The sequence below is a fragment of the Dendropsophus ebraccatus genome, chromosome 11 (genome assembly GCF_027789765.1).
Source record: "Dendropsophus ebraccatus isolate aDenEbr1 chromosome 11, aDenEbr1.pat, whole genome shotgun sequence".
Lineage (NCBI taxonomy): Eukaryota > Metazoa > Chordata > Amphibia > Anura > Hylidae > Dendropsophus > Dendropsophus ebraccatus.
This window is the reverse complement of record NC_091464.1, coordinates 71,330,055-71,357,269: the sequence shown is the minus strand read 5'-3', so window position 1 is coordinate 71,357,269 and position 27,215 is coordinate 71,330,055. Positions and strand designations below refer to the sequence as shown.

Below are 27,215 nucleotides of genomic sequence, written 5' to 3'. Positions count from 1 at the left end.
GACATAAGAAGTATAAGAATAAAGAAAGCAGAGGATAGCGAACCTTCAGCCCCCTAACTTTTACAAAACTACAAATTCCATCATCCCTGGACTTCCTTTGGCTGTCCGGGCATCTTGGGAATTGTAGTTTTGCAACAGCTGGAGATCCTGAGGTTTCCCATCTCTGGTATAGAGCAATGGTAGAAGATAGGAGTTACAGAAAGAGCACAGTAGGAGATCTCCCAGGGTACATACCATACGGCTGCCATATACAAGCCCCCCATCACTGTGATCACGTTGGTGATCAAAAAAGAGAGGTGAAGGGCCCCCGTCCAATTGGTGGAAGTTCCATTGGAGAAACCTACATATCTACTAGTTTGCACTTAAACACATGAGAAATTATTTAAAAAAAACCTCCAAATGGCTGTGCTAACACCATGTTTCCAGTGTACATTTACTATACGGACTGATGAAGTTCCTAGCCTATATGAAAAAACAAATCTATAGATGCCTTATTTACCCAACAGGGGTCTAAGGGTCCATTTACACAGAAAGATTATAACTAGAGATGAGCGAACCAGGTTCGGGTTCGAATTCATCCGAACCCGATCGTTCGGTATTTGATTAGCTGGGGCTGCTGAACTTGGATAAAGCCCTAAGGTTGTCTGGAAAACATGGATACAGCCAATGACTATATCCATGTTTTCCACATAGCCTTAGGGCTTTATCCAACTTCAGCAGCCAAAGCTAATCAAATGCCAAAAGTTCGGGTTCGGATGGACTCGAGCATGCTCCAGGTTCGCTCATCTCTAATTATATTCTTTTATTATCTGCCAAAGATTTGAAGCCAAAGCCAGGAATGGATTTGAAAACAGGAGAATTCTTAGGCTTTCCTTTATGACCTGATCTCTGTTTATAGTCTTTTTCTGGCTTTGGCTTAAAATCTTTGGCAAATAATCTTTCAGATAATCTTTCTGTGTAAATAGACCCTAAAGAGTTCCAATTTACCCTTATTTAGGTGGATATTTGTAGGGATTATTCTAGCTAGGTACAAGATTATAGTTAAATACGCTGACGTGTACAATGGCATTAAGTATAAAAAAGCATTGTGTTTTGTTCTTTGTAACATAGCCTATGGGTAGAGATAAGAGAAGCTACATTAAGTTTGGTTTTGCGAAACCCAGACCGCTTAGCTATCTACCAACACTGTAGTGTCTGGTGAAGTCCTGACAGTTTTACCATACAGGATCCCTAAAAGAGTACCTGCCACAAAAAAAAAATTTCAACATCAAAAGTAATTTATCCCACCAAGTCTCACTGCGGAGACCCACTGTGATCAGGAGATATAGTTGGATAGAGGATGCGGCAGCGGCTCGATCCACTCCCCGGCTGTCTGCTCTGTCTGTGTAGGTAGTCTCATTGACTTGCATTGATGGATTCGGAGGTACAGCTGGGTGAGTGAATGGCAAGGCTGTTGCGGTCTCTCCCCGATTATATTTCCTGATCACAACGGATGTTGGCAGTCACCTCCACTGTGATAAATAACTATTGACACGTCAAAAGTTATTTTTCTTGACAGGTATATGTTTAATTTGTCAAGTATTTGTCAAGTAAATGTTTAAATTGTCGAATCAATTTAGTTTTAAATATAGAAAATCTGCCAAAAGTTACAACAAGAAGACAATAAGGGAAACTCTACTTGAATTTTTCTACAAAGTATTCGCTTGTTTTCTACCCAGCCAAATAGCCGACTCCGCGGTGGGGAGCTCCGCACACGGAATTCCACCTGCTTTAGTGTAAGTTGAGAGTAAAGCTGGCCATACACTTTAAATAACTGATGGCTGAGGGATCGTCAGTTATCTTTCCACACCAGCTCCTGTCCTCCCCACGCACAGGAATGTTCGGCATGGGCGAGCGTTCCTGTATTCTCTATGGGGAGAGGTAAGTGGCAACAAGAGAGCTCTTGGTGTGGCTTAGTTCTTCTGAAACAAAGCAGTGATTTTCCATCCACCACGCCCAACCCCTATTTCCACCAACATCATCTGACGTTGGACTGATGCAAGCAACGGGTATGCCTGTCAAAAGTCTTAAGTGTATGGGGACCTTAAGATTAGGTGAGAGGACATAGATCCACCCCTCCTTCGGGTTTAATAAAGTGCACGCCTCTGGTGCTGGATACATTGGCAGCCAGACTTTTAAATATTTTCTAGAACATTGTGCAAAAAAATAAAATAAAATGTGGCTGGATATATAAAAATGAGGTCATTTAATTCTTTCATTATTTTTTTTTTTTTTTTATTTTTTTTTTTAAGTTACATCCAAACAGCTTGAAAGCTCCAGATAATATTGTCTGTATTATCTCAGCCTGAAGAAAATGGCAGCCGAAAAATAAAAACACTTGGGTTTGACCTTATTTTATGGCAACATAGCTGCGATAGCTGTGCACTTGCTTGACTCAATAATGCATTACCGATAAAGATTACGTTAGGTAATTGCTAGTGTTGGTTGCCAACCGAAGAGATAGAAAGAGAAGAAAGGGAATAATGTGAAATGGTTGCTTCCAATGTCCTTGGATCAGTCATCTGCACTGATCTTGTACTGCAACCTTCCCCGTGCCTCGCGTGGTGTTAGCTCCCTGGGTCATATCAGGACAGCGGGTGAAATATCTGTGTTTTATGGAACAAACTTCAGTGCTGGCTTTGAGACCATAATAAATTAGCCAAAACTTAAACTGAATAATAGATTGCAGTTACCATATAAGACAGACAGCTGGCAGCATACTTCCTGCTCTCTCGTTTCTGAAAACATATTATACTTGTTGGCAGGCAATTCAGCTCAAGTGGAAAATGACTGCTATGTGTAAGTATGGGGGATAGCACTGCGTGAAAATATATGAAATTGCACTGTGTCATTAACAGGAAATGCCATAAAGTTACGGTAGACGTGTTAGAAGGACATAGACGAATATACGTATGGACACTTGGTAAAATAATTGGTACAAAAAAAGAGGGATTCAGATGTTGTAGGGGGAAAAATACATAAACATTTATTATGATGGATGGTAAGGAACCTTACATTACCTATATTTAAACTACCTAAAGATGTTTGGATCAAGTCTTATTATGTGTACATGGTCTACCATTTGAATTTCTGGAAGAATTTTTTCTTCAATAAATCCATTCAAAATGTAGCAAAACCAATGCAATATGTAATATCTGGCAGCAGCGATTGCATAATAATGGTGCACCATGGAAATAAAGTCACTTGGATTATGAGTAACAATGCTCTTTGGCAGATAGGGAAAAGAAATTGGACTAAATTTGTGAGCTTAGTGTGCAGTGTTGGGGGAAATCAGGGTTAGCAACATTTAGTTTGGGTTTAGAGATGAGCGAACCGGGTTCGGGTTCGAGTCTATCCGAACCTGAACGTTCAGTATTTGATTAGCTGGGGCTGCTGAACTTGGATAAAGCTCTAAGGTTGTCTAGAAAACATGGATACAGCCAATGACTATATCAATGTTTTCCACATAGCCTTAGAGCTTTATCCAACTTCAGCAGCCACCGCTAATCAAATGCCGAACGTTCGGGTTCGGATGGACTTGAGCATGCTCGAGGTTCGCTCATCTCTAGTTGGGTTTTAAGATTTCTCTTTTTTAGTCAGCATACATTGCTTTCCTATCAATTGTTTTCTTGTACCCCCATTGTTCACATGTACATCCAGGCATGTTCACATATGTACACAGGGTATAAACGCTAAATGTCGAGCATAGAACAATCCATCTTGAAGTTGACGTTAAGTTCTAGCTTCTATGGTCTATTTACTATGGGAAAAATCCCAAACAACCTATGACAAATATGAAAATGAAATTAAAGGTGCCCCGAGCATGGTAAAGGCTCTAGTTCTTAGCAGACCCAGATTACCGAGATAGGCCGCTGGCACTAGCTAGTGTGTCAGGATAGACCGAGAGGAAGCGCATGCACTAGCGTGAAACGAACCGTTGCCTTTCTTTATTTTCCTCTGTCATGACCATTATGGGTTAAAGAATCAAATTTGCTATTTCATCGGTGAGTGCCATAATTCATTTCTACATTGTTTCTATTACATTAGGGGTACACCTAAGGTCATGTGATACAGACATACTTCTACCGATTGGTCAGGATCTGAGCAACCAGTCCCCGCTAGGTGGCAGTGCCAATTTAAAGAAAAATCTATAAATAAAAAGGATAAATTAACCATTTCCCTTACCCCTAAATCAACTAAAAAATAAATAGTTTCATAAAAAGAATTAAAAACCAATTATATACGGCATAAAAAATAGCCACAAAAGGAATTAAGAAAAACTTAGGAACAAGAACAAACAAGAACAAATTTACTCAGGCTTAGGTCATTTAGGTTAACATTCTAGTCTTTAAGGGGTTATTTTGGAGTCTCCCCATCACATTATTGAAGCATATGGATACAATTTTCTATTATTGATGTATAATGGTCCAGCAATAAAGATGAGATTGAGTCGTGTGTTATAGTTATTCCAATTGCATGACAAATCTTCAAAACAAGCAAAAAATATTGACATTTAACAATTTTTTTTGTATATTCGTAAGTATCACATCCTCCAAATAGGAAATAGAAATTAGAATGTTATAGACATTGTCTACTGCTCGGGGGAGAATTTTTTTTTTCCACTCATTAGACAGCAGAACAATGCAAATGCAGAAAAGATGTTGCGCTAAACTTTGGCTTTAAACTTTAACACAAAAAAAAAAGACAATTACAATTTAATTCTATGGGGTAAAGCCCAATTTTCCATCCACAGGTTGTTTAGGGCTGGAGCAAGTAGAAGAGGCTTAAGTTTCTTTATACAATGTATTGATTTTTTTTAAGGCCAAGTGGATCACACAATGTCCAAATAAACTAACTCTATAGTTATCAAACAACCGGAACATTATTTGCAGCTGCTAAAGATGGAAAGTGCTCAGAAAACCGGGGTCCTGACAAACCCAGGCCTGTATTTTTTTCTAATAGCACCTCTCAGTACTATAATAAACTCTTATATACTTGTATATAATTTGAACCTGATTGGTTGAATGGCTAAACGTCTTAAATAAAAACAACTAAAAAAAAATTCTCAGTTATTTTCTATATTTTTTTGGAGATATCAATTTTATCTCCTCCAGTGGCCCCTATACTTGAGCTTAGACTATAAGAACAATGGGGAGAGTTACTAATGTGTATGCTTCTTGTTGTAAAAAGTGCCAAAACTTGCGGTGGTTCTGACAAAACCAGTCAACAGTCAGCAAGAAGGGGTATGCTTGAAATGCAACAACATGCACCGATTTATACGCCAACCAGTAGGTGGTATAAAAAGAGATAAAACATTCTATTATGACTGGCATAAGCCACTATGACCTCATTAGATGTTTAGTCTAAGGGCCCTAATACACCAACAGATATCTGACAGATTTTTGCAGCCAAAGCCAGGAATGAACTATAAACAGAGAAACAGTCATAAAGGATTTCTCCTCTTTTCAAATCCACTCCTGGCTTTGGCTGTAAAAAATCTCTCAGATAATCTGTCAGATACCTGTTGGTTTAATAGGGCCCTGACATCACACTGTTTAAGTACTAGGACTAGTAAGTATACCCCAACAGGTCTGGGAAAAGCTCAACCCCTTGAAATACAAATGGTAATGTTTAGCCAAACTAGAATCTCCTCCAAAAGGAAGAATTGCCCATGTGTCAGGGTTCTTGTCCTCTTCAGTACAGAGCAAGGTGTGGTCGGCTAAGACAGAGGAATCAGTTGTGGGACTAAGAGGGTAAAGTTTCCTTTCGTGAAGAGCATAAAACTGGGATGTGGCGTCTTATAGGCCACACAATGCTTCAATGGGGAAAAAAATATTCAAAGTAGCCGTCCTCCAGAAAGCAAAAATTGGCCAGTATTCCAATACCACTGTTTACTTTGTGCAGGTTGCACATTGCTGTGGCTAATGTACAGCTACCTCCTTTTGGTTTGCACTCCACCCATCTCCTGTGGGTGTTCTAAACTGAGATTAGTTGTATCCTTCATGCCAAGTTTGTAAGCTTAATGTGAGTCCAAGAAAGGTCATTGTTAGTGTAGGACCATCTCTCTGAGCTCAGGTCACCTTAACATAGTGAGATGGTATGCTTTATTTTAAGGTTCACTAAGAACCTCATTTTTAAAAATCTTTAGAACAGGTTTTTGTTGTTTGTTTACCACAGAGAGAGCATATAGGGTAAGTTCTGGCAATTGAGGGTTGTTGTTGCACTTTCCGGTTTATATACATTGTGCCAATCCGCCCTGCCCCTTCTCGAAAATAAAAAGGCAATATAGAATCAGTGCTCTCAAATAAATATCAATGAGTGGCATATAAATATCAATAAGAAGGGGCAGGCAAGATCAGTGCCCTGAGGGTGGTAGCCCTGCCCCCGATGCACCAAACTTCTAATAAGTCAAGATTTAGCTAAAATAGCGCTGAGGATTAAGGTAAGAAAATTACCTTCATCCTTAGCACTAATATTCTAATCTGATACATTTGCTACAATGCAAGAACTAGTAAATTTGAACATATTTTAAATGCCAAAAACTTCAGGACGTCCTTACGATGCAAAAGGGAATAAAACAGGGTGTTAACACTTATAAAATATGTGATAATAATGTAAAGCACATTTCTATTTGTATGACATAAAGGTAAATAATATAACAAAATAAGCCATAAGGATTTCTCTTTTCTAGTTTCTGACTGTAATTTTTATATTTTATTATTCTGGCTACCATCTTGCCCGAGCTGCTTTTAACAGCATTTAAAAATATACTTTCCAGCAAGCTCAATAGACATGGGCATAAGAGACCAGAGCTGACCTATTCACTTCTATGGGAGAGTTCTCTAGGCATGCTATGTAACCTGTGCAGATGTCATTGTGCAGGGGGGTTGTGCAATTGTTTGACCCTATTTTATTTATATACTGGTGCTGCTGACAAGTGGTCTCTAAAGAACAGGAATGTTCCGGAAACAGTTCTGAGGATGAAGGTAAGATAGATACCTTCTTCTTTGGTGCCCTTGGCCATATAGGAACATAACAGCAAGGAAAAATTATTCTAACCTTTAGGCTAAAGCCAAGATATGCATTACTTCTGAAACACAGCAGTATCAGAATGGGATATTGTGAGCCCACTTTGATTACTCTGAGAGTCCTTCCAGATGTCAATGAAGAGCTTGCATTTGCTCTCAGGCCCAAAAAGGTCTCTACTATAAATACAATGACTCATGATAGGGAGCCCTGGTACATATTTTACTTTGGGGACAAGAAGTTTCAAGCTACCCCCCTGCATTCAGCTATATAGGACAAGTATTAGTCATTTTATTTACATGCCAATGTCCATATCGTGAATGGGGAGTAATAAAGTATAGAAGCAACTTAGTTTGCCAAATGGTGGACCCAAAGGATTTATTTTAGCAGGGCCCAACCATTGTTGCCTGAGCCAACTAGAAGATCCTCTGACACGCTGGTGGGCCAATCTGACCCTGATTTCAGGCTACTCTTTTATTTTAGGTGGTATGTTTTATACTAAAACAAGCTAGAGTGTATTATTGCAAAAGAGAGTGTGATATATTATAACTATGGCAGGCAAGGATAAAATGGGATCTGTGCTATGCCTATTATACATTATGCAGATAAAGCTAAATGGTTGGGCAACAATTTACTCTATTATTTAGTCACAATGACACATTTTAAATAGCAATTCCATGTAAAATTGCCATTCTCCATAAAATCTGAAAAATAAAATCATTGTTTCATTGTTTACACATTTTTACTAAACCTGACTGCGTTTACGCGCAACATGCAATACTTTGTTTCTGCTTTTCAATTCAAGGTTTCAACAAGTAGAAATTCTGCATTATATTTGTCTTCGCCAAAGACTGTACAATCAGACTATTTGGGGAAATGTTGAGAATCAACAAAATTTTTGTTAGAAGTGGTGAGAAGAAAATAAGATATATGTCAATCTAAATGGCTTTATAACTTCACTGTGCATAAAAAGAATTAGCAAAATATACTTTATTTATGCTATTAAAGGGAAGATATATAAAGGAAATGCTCAACAAAAGCACCAAATGGATCCCTGAGGCCTGATGCACATGCCAGGTAAATCTATTCTGATTACTTATGAGGACATCTGGATAGATTTCCAGACTGATAGGGTAAGGAAACAAAGAAACACAAGATTGTCGTCAGAAAAGGCCACTTGGTCCATATAGTCTGCCCTTTAAGTATTTCCTAAAGGCAGGTTTAAATCCTGTTATTGTAGATTTAACAACCCCATCTGCTGGAAGTTTGCTCTAAGCTTCTACTACTCCTTCAGTAAAGTCATATTTTCTCACATTGCTTCAAATTTTCCCCCCAAATTGTCCCCTCGTTCTTGAGTTAAATTTTTTTTTTGTCTAAAAATACTTCCAGCTTAAACCGTATTGGGTCCTTTAACATACTACAGAACAGATTTAAATTCTTATGTCTTTCCTGATATGTTTACACCTCCACTACTCTTTGGACTCCTACTATTTTATCAATATCTTTTTGTAGGTGAGGTCTCCAGCACTGGACACAGTATTCCAGATGTGATGTCACGAGAGCTCTACACAGTGGAATCACAATCTCCCTCTTCCTACTGGTTATATCTCTAACTATACAGCCCAGCATACAATTTGCTTTCCCTACTGCCTGGTTGCACTGGTGACTCATTTTAAAGCTGTCAGAAATCACTACCCCTAAACCCTTCTCTTCTGAAGTCCTTACTAACACAGAAATGCCAACATGATACTTAGATAGAGGATTGGTTCTTCCAAAGAAAGTTATAGATGCTGTCCAAGACAGCCCCAGATCCACATCCAGAAACTAACCGGAATTCTGCATGTTCTGCTAGCCAACCAAGGCCAGTGTCAGCACCCGGACAAGTGCTGCCAGGGTCAGCACCAGGATCTTTAATTGTTTCCACTCTTAAATATTTTTAAAAGCAATGACCAAAACCACATGTTAATTAGGAACATTTCTATTTGCTCTAGAGAGAAGATCATTGAATAAATTACCAATGGGTCAACCAATAAATAAATAAATAAATAAAAGATGAAAAACTTTATCAACAGACATGACCAATGTTGCTAAAAATGTAATGTTAAACTTTTAACTTGGTTAAAATTTTGAAATTGTACAACATATAGGCTATTACAAGGATCTGTCTATCAGACCCCAATGTTTAGAACATGTATTGGGGTGTATTACTTATTGATTATAAGGTGCATAGTAAGGGCAACTAATAATAATTTTACCCCAACTGTATACTAAAATTGGTAAACTGCTGCAGTGAAGTAAACCATATTTCACATACTTGTTGTTGCTTATTTAAATTATTATTATAATTTATTTATTTTCTCACTGGCTAAAATAAATAAAAATTTTACCCAGTTACTCACCTTTCTCTCAGCAAATCGGTAGCTTAAATAGTTTAAAATTGAAGCCAGTATGGGTTTAGTAGACATTTCCTTCCTATTCCTGTATGTTAAGATGGAACCAGGATATAGAAATGAGACAGGATCCAAGGAAATCATAAACGCAACAGCAGGGGATCCGTAACACCTTCTCTCCTGCAAAAAGGCAGTCTGCCCCTATTTATTATCTCAATGATTTCTTACAGTCCTTTTTACATCATGAGCTGAAGGTTGGTGATCCCCACTGAAGGGTCCACAGACTATTACAGAGATATTCACATGTCTATGGCTGCTCACTGACTTACAGTCAAAGTGGATTTATTTATATATATAATATATATATATATATATATATATATATATATATATATATATATATATATATATATATATATATAAAGCTACTGATATAAACTCAGACAATGGATACACTGTAAATCCCCCTGCAGGGTCTCAAAACTAAAAATGAGTGAAAACTATTTTCTGGACTTTCCTAGTAATTGCAATGAGGAATACGACAGTCAAAGTATCCAAAGAATAAAACATCTGACTAGAAGGATAGACAGCCAGAAATCAAGCACTTGGCAGATGGAGATTAGACTGATATAAGTTTAGATTCCCTTTTGAAGTTATTTATGGCTGGGAACATTCTATATATAAGTGAGGCGGGATGATACAAGGTAAAACCAAGTTTAAAGAGAATATTCATCTATCAACACCACATTTTATGAGTTAAAATATTTGTCCAGTGCGTTCCTACTACTGTATATCTGTATTGTGGTTAGAAGTCTATTTTTCTAACACAGAAATCACTTGCATGGCCACTAAAGAGTTGAAGAATTGAAAACTATAGAAATATTTTCTTCCAAGGTCTTTATTAAAAATGCTGCTTACTTTTGCTTCTATAGCCTCTGAGTAGCTAAATAGTAAGAAATGTTTAATGCAAACAATTTAGAAAGTTAATTCATTTTACATTCAGAACCTTAATTAGTGTTTGAGTATGGATGCCTGGAGAAGGTGGATGCAGTCCTAGGACTGTCTGGAAAACATGGATACAACCAGGCAGCTGGACTCAAATACTGATCTTTCAGGTTTGTGCCAACCTCAAATTTTAGCAGGTTCGCTCATCTTTACTAGAAATGTCTGCAACTAACACTATATGGAGCCTCAGGAGGTACTTGGTGCAATTTACTATTAGAAACGTGACAGATTTAGGCTATGTTCACACTACGTATATTTGAGGCTGTATGTTTGCGGCTGTATAGCAACCAAAACAAGGAGTGGATTGAAAACACAGAAAGGCTCTGTTCACATAATGTTGTAATTGAGTGGATGGCCGTCATTTAATGGCAAATATGTGCTGTTATTTTAAAACAACGGCTGTTGTATTGAAATAATGGAAGTTATTTACCGTTATATGGCGGCCATCCACTCAATTTCAACATTGTGTGGACAGAGCCTTTCTGTGTTTTCAATCCACTCCTGGTTTTGGTTGCTATGAGGACCTGACATGAGGACCAAATACAGCCTCAAATATACATAGTGTGAACCCAGCCTTATGGTGCATGCCTATTTTAGACATTCTTCAGACACTTTGTACCATGCTACACAGGTGGTGGTTATATTGGGCACTTTTCAATGTAATAAATGATACCGTAGGTAATTATTGGTGGGTGCTGGAACCAATCAAACACATTTACATTATTTTCTATGGGAAAAACTGCTCGGTTCTGGAACTGCTTGGTTCTCAAACTGCCTTCCGGAACTAATTAAGTTCGAGAACCGAGGTACCACTGTTTATACATATTAAATTGGGTTATCCAGGGTTAAAAAAAAGCACAACTTCTTTCTTGCAAAAACATACAGCACCACCTTCAGGTTGTAGTATTCCAACTCAGCTCCAATCACTTTAATGCTGAACTGAGTTGCAAAACCCATAACCGAACTGAGGACAGGACAGGTGCTGTTTCTGGAACAAAGTGGCCATGTTTTTCTAAGTCTAGATAACCTCTTGACCTACTTGCGCAAAAAAATTAATACATTTAAAAAGCCACTATATGAAATAAGGTTGGTTCTTTGCATCAGAAAAAAAAGAATCTATAAAACAAATATTAATAAAAGAATCAAAGTAAAATGATGTTTGTAGGATGAAAGTTGCTTAGATCAGTTTATTCGCTAGCAGAAAAGTTTTTATTTTACAGAAATTGATAGAAAGTACCAGCAGCTGCGACACTTTTTGTCTGCGCTCGTTCTTATACATCAAGACTTCATAAACAAGTAATAGATCAGGAAATTATCTCAGCCGCACGGTTCAGCTGAATGCATATTAGACATGTAAATGTCTGTGAAATTACATTGCTCTAATACCAAAAATAATCACCGCCTTCTGATTGGTTCTCACTATTAGAAATATTATAAATAAAATTCGTGATTAAGAATCCGAGCCCATTAGTAACGTATGAGCATGTCTTTATATAATCACACAAGTGGCTAGAATTTTATTTACATTTATAACAGAGAGAAAGCTGACAAGGCATGCAGAAAATCGCTGTAAGACAAATGATAGCAGAGTCGAGTTTGTCAGCTGCAGCAGAGCTTTAATTATGTATGGTTAAAAGGATCTCTGTTTGCTGTCAGTGAATGATAACAACTCATAACTAAGAGTTTTATACAAGGCACCAAGCCAAGAAAAGCTATAGTCAAGCCAAGAAAAGCTGTATAGAGACGCACAGCTTACACTTTAAACATTTTAGCTTCATGTAGCCTAACAAATAACAGATGACACCAACACAAGGTAACAATAAAGTTGGTCCTAAAGTGGCAATTTTTTTCATCCATTGGCTACCTGGCTTTGGGGATTTTCATTTAAAAAAAAAAAAAAAAAAAACTATGATATTGGTGCCTTGTGACACTGACCCAACAATTAAAAATTGTAGTCTAAAGTGTATGGACCTCCATTCTGAAGCTTCTTGAGGAAGTAAAACATTGACTTGATGGGGTTAAATGGGGACAGTTATGAAAGATTTACCCCTTCTTCTTGGCTTACTACACTTGATCTTAGTCAAAAGGCTATGAAGCGATTTGCCAGACATATTCCCTGCTTGTCTAATGGGCAGGCAATGGGGCACAGCAAGTCGGGGAGGAGGCATGGCTTCCTCCTGCAAGAGATTTACCATGATCTACACCTGCTAGCAGGTGAAAATCATGGCAAAAATCTACACCTGCACCTCCTGAGCCCACTGCACAGCAGGCAAAGGTCGGGCTTGGGCAATTTAATTTAAGACCAGCGTACAAGTATGCCAATCTTCATAAATGTCTCCCAAATTGAACCTGCCATCATTGGCATAGCGATAGGAGTTGCGATGGTCACCATTGCAACTCGACTTGCACGCTGGGTGGGGCCTGCCAGCCCCACTCACCACATGCCGATCTGCAGTTTTCCTAAATTGGCTGTCATAATGACAGCCGGTTCAGGAAAGCTGCAGTGAGCAGTTCTGCCCTTCTAGTCCATTGTATCAACAATGGAGGATACAACTGAATAGCGGAGTGACAGGAGGAGAAGCCCAGTGTTCCCTGTCCTGCCACTTCCTTCAGTGTGATGCTGGCAGAGTGATTACCACCGCGCACACATTATACAGCATGCAGACCTGACCAGAAGAGGTAAGAGTACCAGAGATGATCAGGAGCCTGAGAACTACAACCCCCATGTCTTTTTTTTTTGTGGTAGGGGGGGGGGGGGGAGAAGAGAGAGCAAGCTGAAATTTTGCACCAGGGCCCACGAGCCTTTAGCTATGCCCCTGCCTGCCATTTTCCAAAACATTAGATTTGTCCTTGGAACGTGCCAAAAGTTCCATGTTTGCGCCTGCAATGTTTATACACTTTTGACATGTTGCTATGACATACCAAAAAAAATGGGGTTCAGCAGCTACTGTAGAGAAGGCTGCAGTAGATGGGGAGGATGCATGCCACAAACCCAGAAATCCACAAACCCAGAAATGTGGAGCTGAATATCCAAGAGAAGCAAAGTCCAACAGCATCCAAAGTAGTAGAATAAGGCTGGGTTCACACTGCTTTTTTGCAATCCGTTTTTTTTTTGCCAAAAATGGATGAAAAAAACGGATGCATTTGTGTGCATCCGTTTTGATCCGTTTTTCATTGACTTCCATTGTAAAAAAAAACAAAAACGGATCAGTTTTTTTGACGGACACAAAAATGTAGCTGACACTACTTTTGTGTCCGTTAAAAAAAAACGGATCCATTTAAGATCCTTTTTTTTACAATGGAAGTCAATGGAAAAACAGATCAAAACGGATGCACACAAATGCATCCGTTTTTTTCATCCTTTTTTTTGCAAAAAAACAGATTAAAAAAAGGGATTGCAAAAACGCAGTGTGAACCCAGCCTAATCCAAGTAGATTATTTGCCAAGTGCTAATACAATGTTTCGACCATGTTGATCTTTATCAAGTATACTTGATAAACACCATAATGGTTGAAATTATGTATTAGCAATTGGCAAATAAACGACTTGAATTTTTCTACTACTTTGGATGCTGTTAGACTATAGTCTATAGTGTATATCAAAAATATTTGAAAATGACAGTGCCCATTTAAATGAGAAGTCCAGGAATTTATAAAATCTGGCAGCTGGCAGGGGGGAATTTTAAGTCGTAGGCACCTACCTCTTCCCTTGCCCGCCATGAGCGGCAGGACAAGCCTCTGGATCCCCGCCGCAAGTCCTTTTCCCCCCGCCTGTCCTGCCTGATGGACTGGCTGCTCAGCCAATCAGTGACTGGAGTGGTGTCCCACCCCAGTCACTGACTGGCTGAGTGGCCAGTCCATCAGCCAGATCATGAAGTGTACACCCCAGAGATTCGGAAGGCCAGTACCACCGCTCACCATGGGCATGGGGAGGTGTAAGTTTGTACTTCTCCTTTAAGTCTTCACACATCTTTATGATTTTTTTTCTCAAGGAGAATCATTATCCCTTTACTCCCCAAGAAAGTTCTTGGGAAAGGAAAGTTTTTGCAGTCAACTATCACGCTGCTCTAAACGAAAGAACCCAAAAACCCTGGGAAAATTCTGACTTGGCTTATTAAATCCCCTGTCATGTTCTGAGGCTTCTTAAAGGTGCATAAACATTGACTTGAAGTGAAAGTTTCCTCCAAAAGGTGGCAGAAAAGAGCTTCCTTGCACATATTTCTTTCCATAGTAAGATATAGGATAAGCCACACTATACGCAGCTTCTAATATCTAAAAATTGAACCTTTTTTTCTTATTGTCTCGTGTACTTAAAGTAATTCTAGTGAATAGCGGCATCTGCTGAGATGATGGAGGTAGCTGACAAAAAAACATCCACAAGACATAGTAGAATCAAAAGTGCTTAAGTTGAACTTCTGGGAAAAAGTACATGAAGTCTCTGGGGGGAATGGGGGTGGGGTATAAATAATAGCATGGAGGATGGAAGGAGAAAGCTCAGACTGTGAAACTAATTTATTGACGTGAAATAAAGACCACCGGTATAACATGTGTTATTATATTCCTTAAACTAACTGCTGATTATACGGGTCATATAGGGAGCAACTCCAGACAGTCAAGTATACATAGTACGTGTGGACGGAGATTGCACACATTTCATATTCACTGACTGGGGTTTATGACAAATTAAACTTGCTCTTTTGACCTGAACATGAAATGAGATTTTTCCAGCCAATAAAACTTAAGCTTCCCAGGCAGGGTGTCAAGCTGCGGTCCCAGGAGGTCGCAGCTGATGAATTAAACAGCTAAAGTCCCTTTAGTTACTTTGGTTACACATGTTATGTGTTGCTGGCATGTCAGAGCTGGCAAACTGCTGTGACAGCACTCTTATTGTAGTTATCAATCTATGTGAGATTCTAGAAACTATCTGTCTATCTAATCTATCTATCTATCCATTATCTATCTTTAGAATTGCTAAAGGGCATTGTTGGATGCTGGGTTTACATTGTGGTATGCAGAGAAGAAAGTCTGGACTGTATGCACCTATCCTAGGCGTGTCTATTTCCTCCATTGGGTCCACACTGTGCCTTTAAGGTAAAACAAGGCTTTAATATTATCTGTCAAATACTTGTGTTCTTACTATGTATACTGTGCTTCCTCCCTATTTTACTCCCCTTTCTCTCTTCCTTTTATCATTGCTAGCAGTTTACTGCCTACACCAGGGCTGTTTTGAATGTAATCCTGTTACTGTTTGTTTCCTTTCTGCTCATAAAGCACCTTATATTTCGGTGGAGTCCATTTTTCCAGCACTAGCTATGTCATGGCATAGCAGAGAAGAGGAGGGCTTGTAAGGAGAGCTCTCTTATAGTTGGCCAGGGAAGTGAGGGAAAGGAAGGCCAGGTGTGAGTACTGCTGACAAACAGCTGAGACCTGGTCTAGAGAAAATGAGAAATAGCTGTGTACCATGGAGGGAACTCTCAGGGGCTCAATAGAAGGGGGGAATCATACTCACCTTGTTCCCAATCTGAAGTCAGACTTTTTTTCAATTTAAGAATAGAACTTTTATACATGTCATAGGGATATGCCAGAGTTTCCATTGTTAAATGATTGGGTACTAAGAGCCCTTACTGAATGCTGAAACAGAGGGGCAAAAGTGTTCACAAAAGCGATATGCCATTTCATTTCTGATCAGCCCTCCTCAGCTGAATGTGTGTGTTGTAAAGATTCATATAGGATCTATGACAAATTATGAATCTGAGTAGAGCCGATCAAAAACAAATGGGCAAAACACTTTGGTAAGTCCTTCTGCTTTTCATTTTAGAGATTTGTGACCATTTAATGAGGCACTATGCAACCAGACCCCCAATGATCAAAGTTTATGATGCCCTTATGACATTTCAAAAGTTGTTAAAAACCACACAAACCTTTGACAAACAAATCTATAGTTACATAAGTTAAATTTTACGTCACCAGAGGTTCCCCATAAATAGTTTCCATGTGTGAGAGACAGAAAATAGATAAAGACCATGTCTCCCAACTATGTGTCCTATTCCTGGACAGATACTGTACATAGACAACGTTTTAATAGGAAATGTCTATGGGAACCATTTATTATAGATTAAGATTAAAATATGCATAGTTCCCCATAATTTTCACATTGAAAAGCAGTTATTACTGTATAGCAAATCTTCTTGGTCTTTCTACCAGTGATAGGATGGTGAAAGGGGCATTTTCCAACATGTGAGAGCTTTATAAGTTATTAAACGCGTGGCTTTCACCTTCTTCCCACTTCCCAGAAAGTTGTACCGTTGTCCCCGCCAGCTCAATGAGCAGCATAAAGTCCTGGCCACAAACCCAGTCCGACACAAGATTGGTGCCAGCGCCTAGAGGTGTAACATGCATCGACCTCTATCAGACCAAAGTGGCTTTGTGTAACTAGAAGCAATAATATAAAAGAAATGGCAAATACTGTTCATGTAACTGTATAGCAATTTTCAGTGTAATGAAACTGAATACAGCAAAGGCAAATGATCATGCCCATCTCTATGGCATATCAAAAGATTTTTTTAGTTTTCTTAACAGTGCCCATTTAAGCCCTGGACAGGTACAAAAAATTGCTCTACTCCAGAAGGAAGAGAATCTATTCATTTTAGGTAAACTAGATTCACCTTCAAAAATGAGATACCCATCTGGAGAAAAGCTACTATGCCTTTAATTTCCCATGGAGTGTTGTCTGGAAAATAAAAGGTCCATACGACAATAGTAATCTATAAGCAAATGCTAACAAAAACACTTAACTGCTCAAACCCCCCACCCACCAAAATATAAGACACATGTAGATGAGGCTGAGTTCACACTACGTTTTTGCAATCCATTTTTGCACAAAAAAAAACGGATGAAAAACGGATGGAAAAACAGATTAAAACAGATGCACACACACAAAAAAAAACGGATAGCAAAAACGTAGTGTGATCCCAGCTGCCTTAGATAAAAGATAGGAGGAGATATTTGGCTAAGAGCTTGTTGCCCTTAAATCCGATAATTAAGAAGCAGTTTCGGTCTCGAATCTTAACCCTTTCACGACCTGGGGTCATTGATGCCTCAATGCCCAGGTCGTGATTGTATATCAGCTTATGGGATCATAATGATCCCATAAACTGATGTCCGTAGGTCTCCCCCCTCTCCGTTGTCTCCTGCCGCTGTTACTATCTTGTATCAGCGACAGGGGAGGGGGCAGAGCTCACGGGGGCACACTCCACCTTCCCTCCCGACCCCTGCCGACTTCCGTAGCCAGGAAACCGGAAGCCTCAGGCTTCCGGTTTCAATGGCTACCATCGGGGCTCTGCGATCAGTTCACAGAGCTGCGATGGACACTAGAGAGAGAGGGGGTTAACAAAACCACAAAAATAAGCTGATCCTGTTGTTGTCAATGGGATCGTTCCTAGCGCTCAGTGTGTCAGTTCAACCTCCATACTAGTCAGATAAAAACATAGGATAATGGCTCTAAAAGTTTTCGAAGTCCAAGCGGTGAAAACCCCTGATGACAACTGATATGTTTTTATTATCAGTTGAGGTCACTTAAAAAAATTAAAAAAAATGATCACAATGCAACAAATGTGAACCCAAAAATTTAGAAAAATAAATTATGCACAAAATGGGCAATATGAGTAATTATGAAGAAGTCAAACTCTTAGAACATTTTGGCATATTTGGGGTTCGCCTATGCCTATGAGCTAAACTAAAAATCCCAACACTTAGAAAATCCTAAGTGACCTGAGATGCACTTGTGGGCAATGCTGGAAAGTTGCCTAGTGACAGCAGCATACTACTTCTTCCTCAATAGTTGATGATTAGGGGCCCTCTTCCAACTGGAGCATATCGCGTCTGTTAACTTGTTAAGGAAAGATGATCACTTTATTTCCTCACTAAATCACTGAAAATTATCCGCACTCATCTGAAACCAAGGACGAAATCTACCCAAAAGACCTGGTTTGTCTTCCACAATACAGCGTTGATTTCCCAATTGGACGCCAACCCTTGGAACAATGTACCCCAGCATGTGATGAGAGTTAAGAAGGCGTGATACCGTTGATTAAATATCCTCTAATAATCTCCCCTACAAAATTGTATCCTGAAGCTTGATGCCCCGCTGGACAGAAACTAGTTGTTTTTTTTTTTGTATCTTTATCATTATAATATCCTGTACGGATTACACCCTAAATTAGGGTTGTCAGTGATTTTCACATTCTTTAGGTTTAAAAAAAAAAGCGATGCAACATAAAAAACATGACAAGGGTCACAATGTACAAAGCACATAATCAAGAAATATCTTGGTGACGCCCTACAGAGGGACATTGTTATTTAACTCTTTTAGGATGCTTCATTTGAGTTTTGTAAGCTCAGATAACTGCAGTCCTATGTAAAGCCACATGATAAGCTTCATGCATTTTATCATATTACGGTTATGTACAACCTTTGAATTGCATGGATTCATCATACATACATACATACATACATACATACATACAAACAAACAAACAAACATACTGGGGGAGATTTATCAAAAATGGTGTAAAGGGAAACTGGCTCAGTTGCCCCTAGCAACCAATCAGATTCCACCTTTCATTTTCCAAAGAGTCTGTGAGGAATGAAAAGTGGAATCTGATTGGTTGCTAGGGGCAACTGAGCCAGTCTCACTTTACACCATATTTAATAAATCTGCCCCACTGTCCTTATATTTTTGTCACATTCTGTATGAATCCAAAATAACTACTGTGAGTTAGATATTTTTTGTTTGTTTGTTCTGAATTTCTTTTGTGATTTGCTATTGGTGAATAAGTACAGGGGCAGGGACACTTATCAAAAACAGAAGTCCCTGTTCCTGTACTTACTGAGCAGTAAGGTGAAATTAGTTGCTCAGTTCATATTCACTAGACTGAAACCCTTACCGTGCAACAAGGCATACTAATTACTGTACTGTACATTTTCAAGATTCCCTAGGATAGGATGCTAGAGAAACTATGTAGAGAATCAAGGACTCCTGTCATTATGATAGGAGTCCCTGCTTTTCTACAGTTTTCAACATTGCTGTATGCATTGCTACTTACTCTTTTAGGCAAAAGCAAGTCAATGGTGATGGTATGCATAATAATTTATGCTGGGCTGGGTGCTTTGCACCTGTTGTAGAAAGTGCAGGGCCAAATCCAACTCATATGTAGAATTCAAAATAATCTTAATGGCCAATTAGAGGTAAACTTTCCAACATGACCTTCAGAAGTTTTGGTCGTCATCTCTGGCATTGAACATTAGGGTTTCTTCACACACTAATTTTGCCCATAATTGTTAGGGTTGCAGCAGGTGCAGACTAGTGGAAAAGTAAAAAAAAAAAGGTAAAAGAATTATGCTAATTTTTGCTGGGTCGCACTTGCCAAGTGGTTGGGTAAGGGGGCACTGCATGGCCTCCCCCTGCACCAAATATACCACATTTTACACTATAAATGGAATATTATGCCAGCACTTGTGAGTCGCTAGTCCTTTTAAATCCCCCTCCCCCGCAATTTTTCTATAGAGTATAATTTTTTTGTTTTTTCCCCAAGTTTTTAAAGTAACTCAAAATAAATTGTGACCCCCCCCCCCCAACACAACTATGAAACTCACCTCTACTGCATCTCCCCTTCTCTGCTATACTTATAGTCAAAAACAGATACCCAAATTCTGTGAAATTTGCTTGCAAATGCGTTATGATGTTAAAACTGTTTCTAATAAAATAATAACAGTGAGAAGCTGAAAGAAATCAAACAAGAGCACAAAAAAGGGAGTATGTGACTAACTTGTGGAATGTAACACACATGCTGATACAGATAACACCGAGAGCTGGAATACACATGGGTATCAGTGGGAGAGCAAGGAGTAATTGAGAACACATGCGGTAGTTGTAGGGGTGCAGCATGTGACCTGTATAATGTTACAGATTGGTTTTCATAGAACATTCCATCCATTACAATAACTGTATGTGGGATATGCACATCATGTAGTGGTTGTGTAACACACAGGAGCACTAGCCATAGGCTAAATACTATGTAGAAATCATATGAATGGGATATTCCTAAAATGTTAAATTGGCTACTGGAGGAGTCTAAACAACTACAATATTGTGTACATCTCTATACATAGTATATTGCATACATAATAAAGTATACACAAAGTTTTTGGAATACACCTTTTTGAGGATGTGGCTCCCTAAATGTGAGTATCATCATGAATGCATTGGCTTCTTATTCTCTGAACATACTTATTAGCAAAATTACATTATGGGAAAGATTTAGGTCAGGGCCACGTGGTAACGTTGGCTGTGCCATGGGTCACACAGTTAAAGATTGTTGTGTAGCTCTCTCTGAATTGTATTACCTAGCAGCTCATGTGAAGGGGGCCACAGGAAGCACAAGGGGCCACAACCACAATCCAAAAACAAAACCTGTCCCGACTCCCAAACCTTTCTTCCTGAATTCTTAAAAAGAGCACTGGTGGAGTAAAATCCATGGATATCGCCAAATTAAGTTAGCACATTTTTTTCTGCTCATGTACTACAGACAAAAATCTAGATTTTCATTGTAGATTTCAATAGAGATTTTTGCCAGAGTCTGTTGTAATTATAGCAAATATGTTGTTCCTCTAGAGGTAACGCCCTCACAATAAGCTCCACCCACTTTTCTGTCACTTAAAAAAAAAGTCAATAGATTTTTAAAGTTACAAGTGAGCACAAAATTAATTTGTGCCATCTTCACATCTCCCTCACTTCTGGGTAACAGTGAAGTGAATGGGAGAGAAAAAGCTGCTGGTACACATGTGCACCAGCAGCTTTTTCATTGGCTGGGGCGCATCACATGGCTTCAAGCATGCCAATCAGGGCTGAGCAACCTGGAAGCCATGTGATGTGCTCCAACCAATAAAAAAGCTGTTGGTGTGCAAGTGCACCAGTAGCCTTTTTCTCTCCCAATTCACTTCAGTGAAAGACGCAGAGGAGGGAGAGGGCAAGGCTCTGATGATATTGACACAAGATGGCGCCAGGGAGAAAAGGACGTGGTCGACAGTTATTAGTTATGTATATTTTATTTTACTTCCAAAGGAGGGTCGTGGGTGTGTGTGTGGGAGGGGGGCTTATTACACACATTACAAAGTTATATAACTCTGTAATGTGTGTTAAATAAGCTAAAAGCACAAATCACCGGAGTTGTCCTTTAAAATAATATGTCTGTATTTCAGACCTAAATTTTGTTCATTTAAAATTATGATTACTTCCACAATCAAGGATACAGTTAACCGGCACTGCTGCTGTTTGAGGCTTTAAGGACTTGTTTTTTGGGAGCTTATTATTTGGGGAGTCACTAGACTTAATACTTGTATTTTTATTTTTAGAAAATTCGGGGATCACTGGTTGGTGCTCACTCAGAAAAACTGTACAAACATGCGATTCTAAAAACAGTAAAATTATGATTAACTATTGCTTAATATTCCTAGAAAACAATCTCTATTAGTAACAGAGACACAACTAACTTTTTCCATTCAAGTTTTAAAAGGAAAAAATAAGTTTCAAGTTCAGTGAATGTGGAACAATCTGTGTCACCAGTAAAATTCATTTGGCGTTTTACAACCTCGTAAAAAAAAAAGTTGATTAAGAATTCTTTCACCCCACCCTATTACTGTTCCCAGTGCTTGGTCAGGGAAGAGAATTAGTAATCTCTTAATTCTTCTTTTTAAGATTCCTTCTCTGTTACCCTTCAATACCATAAAACTTCCTGTAATTGGAATATTGAGTTACAAACCCGCGGCTGCTTGTTAAGCCGATGCTGTTCAGCAAAGTGAAAAGAGGAGAAGCATGTTGAAGAGTGAAAGAGTGGCTTAGCTGCCATTGTTTCTGAAGGGCTGATTAAAACTCAGTAAATGCACTTCAGTCGGTGCCCGCGGATTCTATAGAATGGACCTCTCGTTGCGGGGGACATACATTATTCAAAACAAACCCTAATAGAGCGATTTTGTACGACAACAATGGCATATTGTTAAATTGTCCATTTCAACAAATGTAGCAGCCTTAGTTAAACTGGTATCTCCTTGGGTAATTAAACGCCAAGGGCGGAAAACGTTTGTCCAATATTCAGCTAATTATTGTATTGTAGACTTCATTACTTGTATGGGCTCCATTGATGCCATTGACCAGTCATTAGTTTTAAGCTGGGTTCAAATATTATTTGCTCATTTTTTATATCTCTAAAGGAAAATTTTATAAGGACATTGTTAAACAAGGCTCTGGATTAAAAAAAATTAAAAATATGCTTAGGACTTGTGTACCTACAGTATTTATCCAACCTTTTGTCCTGACTATTAAAGGGGTCACAAATCCTCTACTTCTTGAAATACTGACAAAGAGATTAAATATGGAATTTTGCCTCTCTACAGCCACAACTAGAGAAGCTCACTGAAGACAGTTTTTTTTTAACTCATTCCTGACTTTTTACATATACGCACTGTTCAACATATGTCAGGATCCAACTGCTTTCCCAAACTGACAGTCGTTACGAGTGGCCAGGATCGGAGATAACTGTGATCCCTTCCATTTAACCTCTTTATATATTGTTGTCAAAGAAAAAGACAGGACTCAGGCCACACAAATGATTGCTGGATCATTTGTGTGGTCCTTAAAAGTCATGATTGTTGGCCGCACATTCCCTGTTTGAACGTTAATTGGCTGATCGCTGGCCATTTTATACAGGCCAAATATCGGGAATGAGCGTTCATAGACTGATTTACCCAAATTGACCCATGTAAAAGAGCCTCAAAAGAGTTGTCAGAGGAGCTTAAGATGGCTGAAGCCTTTTTCTCCCCAGTGCTCACTTCCAACTTTTCCAAATCTTACAATACTTGTGCAGCTATTGAACATAGCATACGGGTGTGAATTCCCCCGTAAGTGATTATTGTGATATGTACCTGTCCCTTCACCTCTCAGGCTTACTTCTAAGACCTGGAAAAGGCAGAAGTTAGCCAGGGAGCAGAAGGCTTTATCGGTCTTCGTCTCTCTGAAGGATACCTCTAAGTTGTTAGAAATCCTCTAATAAATTACACGGTGCTGAAGAACTACTCACAAATGCAAGAAGGCTTTAAAATTTTTATAAAGGGCATTACACATTTTTGAAGAAATTCAACCCATGTAACTCCTTTAAAGTGTACTGTCAACCTCTCAAACACATATTCTTGGAGGGTGCTACACGCCTTCAATAAAAGTTAGCTGAACATTCATTGACCTGATAGTTGTCGCTCCTATTCACCCTATACACATAAATGGTGGGTGAACGTTCATGTATTGTGAATAAGAAGTGGGAAGGTAAGCCGGGAATCTAACATGTCAAACCCTTCTCTCCCCCGATATCATTTGTCAGTTCATATGCATTAGAAAGTTGGACTGTCCCACCAAATTTTGGGTTTCTTTTTACTGAAGTGTATGGGGATGTTAAGACATACTACATGATATGATATGATATGATATACCAAGAGATAAAGGAAAAGCAACCTTTAGTTATTTAGACTGACAGAATATTCCTTTGACCAATGGAAACATTAGAAACATAGACCATGAATGAAACCATAGACATAACACTCACATGGCAGAACTAACTTCTCTCACAACATGGATGAACCTTATATTACCTTATACAATTTAAAATATACCATTTAAACAGTTTTGACATGTGGCAGAGACATGTCAAAAGTTTTGCTTGGCCAGGATCTGAGTGTTCAGACCCCCACTAACCAATAGAATGATCCAGGAGAAGGGCTCAAGACCGAGTCTATGTCTATGGAGTCTATGGAGACCATCTGAACATAGATCATAGGGAGCCGGGAAGTGAAGTCCAAACAAGAACATAGGAAATTATCCCTAATATTAAAGGAAGTGGGGAAGCCGATCCTTCAGTCCCAAGTGGTTAGGAGTGTGGTGGACATAACAGAGTACCAGTCTTATCTTATGCTCACCATTAAATATAGAATCATTTAAATACAATATATTCTCTACTGTTTAATAAACAACATAGAATAGAATAAAGATTCCCAACTTGAAAGGATTAACCATAAACTCAGTATACAAAGTACAGTAAAGCCCCATCTATGTAGGTAAGTACACAATGCACAGAATGCTCTAGTGGCTTCACACCATCACAAAGCCATTTGCAGTGTTTAGAATATAGATATTTCGGAGGTGGAGAAATTAAATGTCAAAGCCCAAATTGAAACGTACAGAGCACAGAGACCTTTATGTGTGCCATGTTCACAGCAGAGCCCTATTGTATGGCAAGCACACAATAGCGGAGCAACATAGTGGAACTTCTGACAAAGCCGAACCATGGTGTGTGAACACTTGTATGAGCACGCTCCCAGTTTGTGGCCTGGGTCGGGGCATCTTTGTCTTACTATGGCAGAAAGCTAAGTTCTTCCACAAGGGTTAGACAAGGTTATGCAAGAACATAGAACATAGATACAATAAAGAACTTAATGCATAAGAGGCAAAATTAACGTCCAGTACTTAAAGCCCCATAGTTGTCTAACCTATAAAACGGACGCTTGAGACTGAGATAATATACAAAAAGGTTTTATACTGTACTATATAGATATTGTTAAGGGAAGAGCTCTATAGGCTTACTAGTATACAGAGGATCAAAGTATTCTACTCTATAATACCAGGCCATTTTGGGTGCCAACCTATTGTATTTCCAAGGCACAAAGTAGTACCCCCTTTTCTTTGGTCAGTGAACAAAGTCTCTTTTTTATTAGGCTTGTATAGAAAATATAGCCTATTACTTTCCTACTGATGACAAGGAACTTGCCTGCTGGGTCTTGGACCTGCTCCCAGTCTGCAGCACAATCAGTGCCTGATGGTTTTCCATTTTCTTTCCTCCACTGATGAACTCCAATTGAGTGCCAGAGTTCATAGCAGGACAAGAAACAGAGCTGTATCAGTCCGAGAGCATTCAGGAAACCGAAGACCCCTGTTGTTATCATGTTCTATATAAATGACTGGTCCAATAAAATTGTGGAGTCCAAGGACGCTGCCAAGGTCATTGTTAAGCTGGTTTTAAACAGTTATCAATTTTCAATGGAAACCATGGAATGTGTTACCAACAACCCAATTTACAGAGCATGATCAAGATATTTCCCTTACCTTTATGTAGTTTTTCTCATGTATCTTCAACTTAACATTCCTGTAAAAAGAAGGAGTCGTAAATGCAAGGTTTGGCAAACTTATATAACTTCATTAGGCACTGCACTTTCAACAATCTATTTCTTAAAGTGTACCTGTCGTTATAACTTTCAGCAGTACATGTGATATAAAGCAAGTTTGCAATTTACTTTCATTATTTTATTTTTATTTTTGATCTTCCCCTGGGCGACACGGCTCCATCAGAATCAAGTCAGGTTGCATCACCCAGGAGAGGAGATATTGGGGTGCAGAGCCCAGTGCCCCAAGTAGCCCTTTTGCCCTTTTTGCATATAAAGAAACCAGGGCAGATGGAGTAAACCGGGAGCCAACAGGATGTACATGCCGGCAACAAAAAAAGGGAAGTATTCACTGGCAAAATTGCCAGGAAGCTATATGTACGGTGTAATGAACCCAAATGTTTCCAAATGCATAACTGAAACCTATAAGTTTTGCACAAATCCCCCCCCCCCCCCAAAAAAAAAAAAGTTTTTAAATGTCCAGTGCCTTATGTAAACTTCCCCTTAACTAGTCATGTTTGGGTTCCTCAGTGCGACCTGCATTAGTTGGCTGTAATCCTGCCTCTGTGGAACGGCCCATCTGTGACGTGCAGCAGGCTCCTGCACTGAGAAACACACTCAAAGTGGCCGTTCCTGGCACCAATACTCCCAGAGAGCAAGGATTACAGCCAACTCGAAGGCGCCATCCTTGACTAGTTTGATGTTGAGGCATACCCCCATGACTAGTTGAGAATAATTTGATTAGAGCGCAGGACTTTTACAAAATTCATTTTCGGGGGGTATATGCAAAGCTCATAGGTGTCAGCTACACGTTCGGAAACAATGCAGGGAGCTTCATAACACTTTACCTATAGCTTCCTGGGCATTTTGGCAATGACTGGTTTTCTATAACATATGGAGGTTGGAAAAAGATTAAAATTTGAAAATAGAAATAGATTAGAAAATTAATTTTTTACAATTTTAACAGCTAAACATTTGACCAGGGTAACAGAGTTTTGGTTAGTCTATGAATGCAGCAGAGCTGGAATGAAACAGATGGCCCTGGAGGAATAAAGGATGGCGAGTATGCATTATATAAGCAAAATAATCAGAGTGGTCCTTTATCAATAGTTTTTACCCATTGATGTATGAAAAAATGAGATACATTTGCCACATTTTACTAAAATAGGTAACATTCCTTTACTATTCAATAATATTTCTATACAAAATTAGTATTTTTTGAAGATTTTTGAATACTATAAAACCTGTTTGCAGAATACAGCCAGTGACTGCAGCTGACATGTACTGTACTCATTCACATTATTTCAGGGACTAAATAATAAAACCCATGGAACACAAGCGCTGATGTACAAATATATTTCCTTCCATTTATACAGCTTTCACACTTGTCGATGTTGACACTTGTTGCTCAGGAAGAAATGTATTTTTCATATTTAGCATCTAGCAGCAGATCAGTAAGGGCAAGGCTATGCATTGTTGTACCATGTGTGAAAGAACA

The 27,215-nt window shown here is 38.9% G+C and overlaps 1 long non-coding RNA gene across 2 annotated transcripts in view; it reads right to left on the bottom strand.

Moving 5' to 3' along the window:
* The window catches only part of LOC138767656 (uncharacterized), a 271,823-nt gene that overhangs the window by 102,205 nt on the left and 142,403 nt on the right, over positions 1 to 27,215 (bottom strand). For both annotated transcript variants that reach the window (XR_011358828.1, XR_011358827.1), the window contains exon 4: positions 25,662 to 25,701. This is a non-coding gene — a long non-coding RNA (uncharacterized lncRNA). The remainder of the gene's footprint in view (positions 1 to 25,661; positions 25,702 to 27,215) is intronic.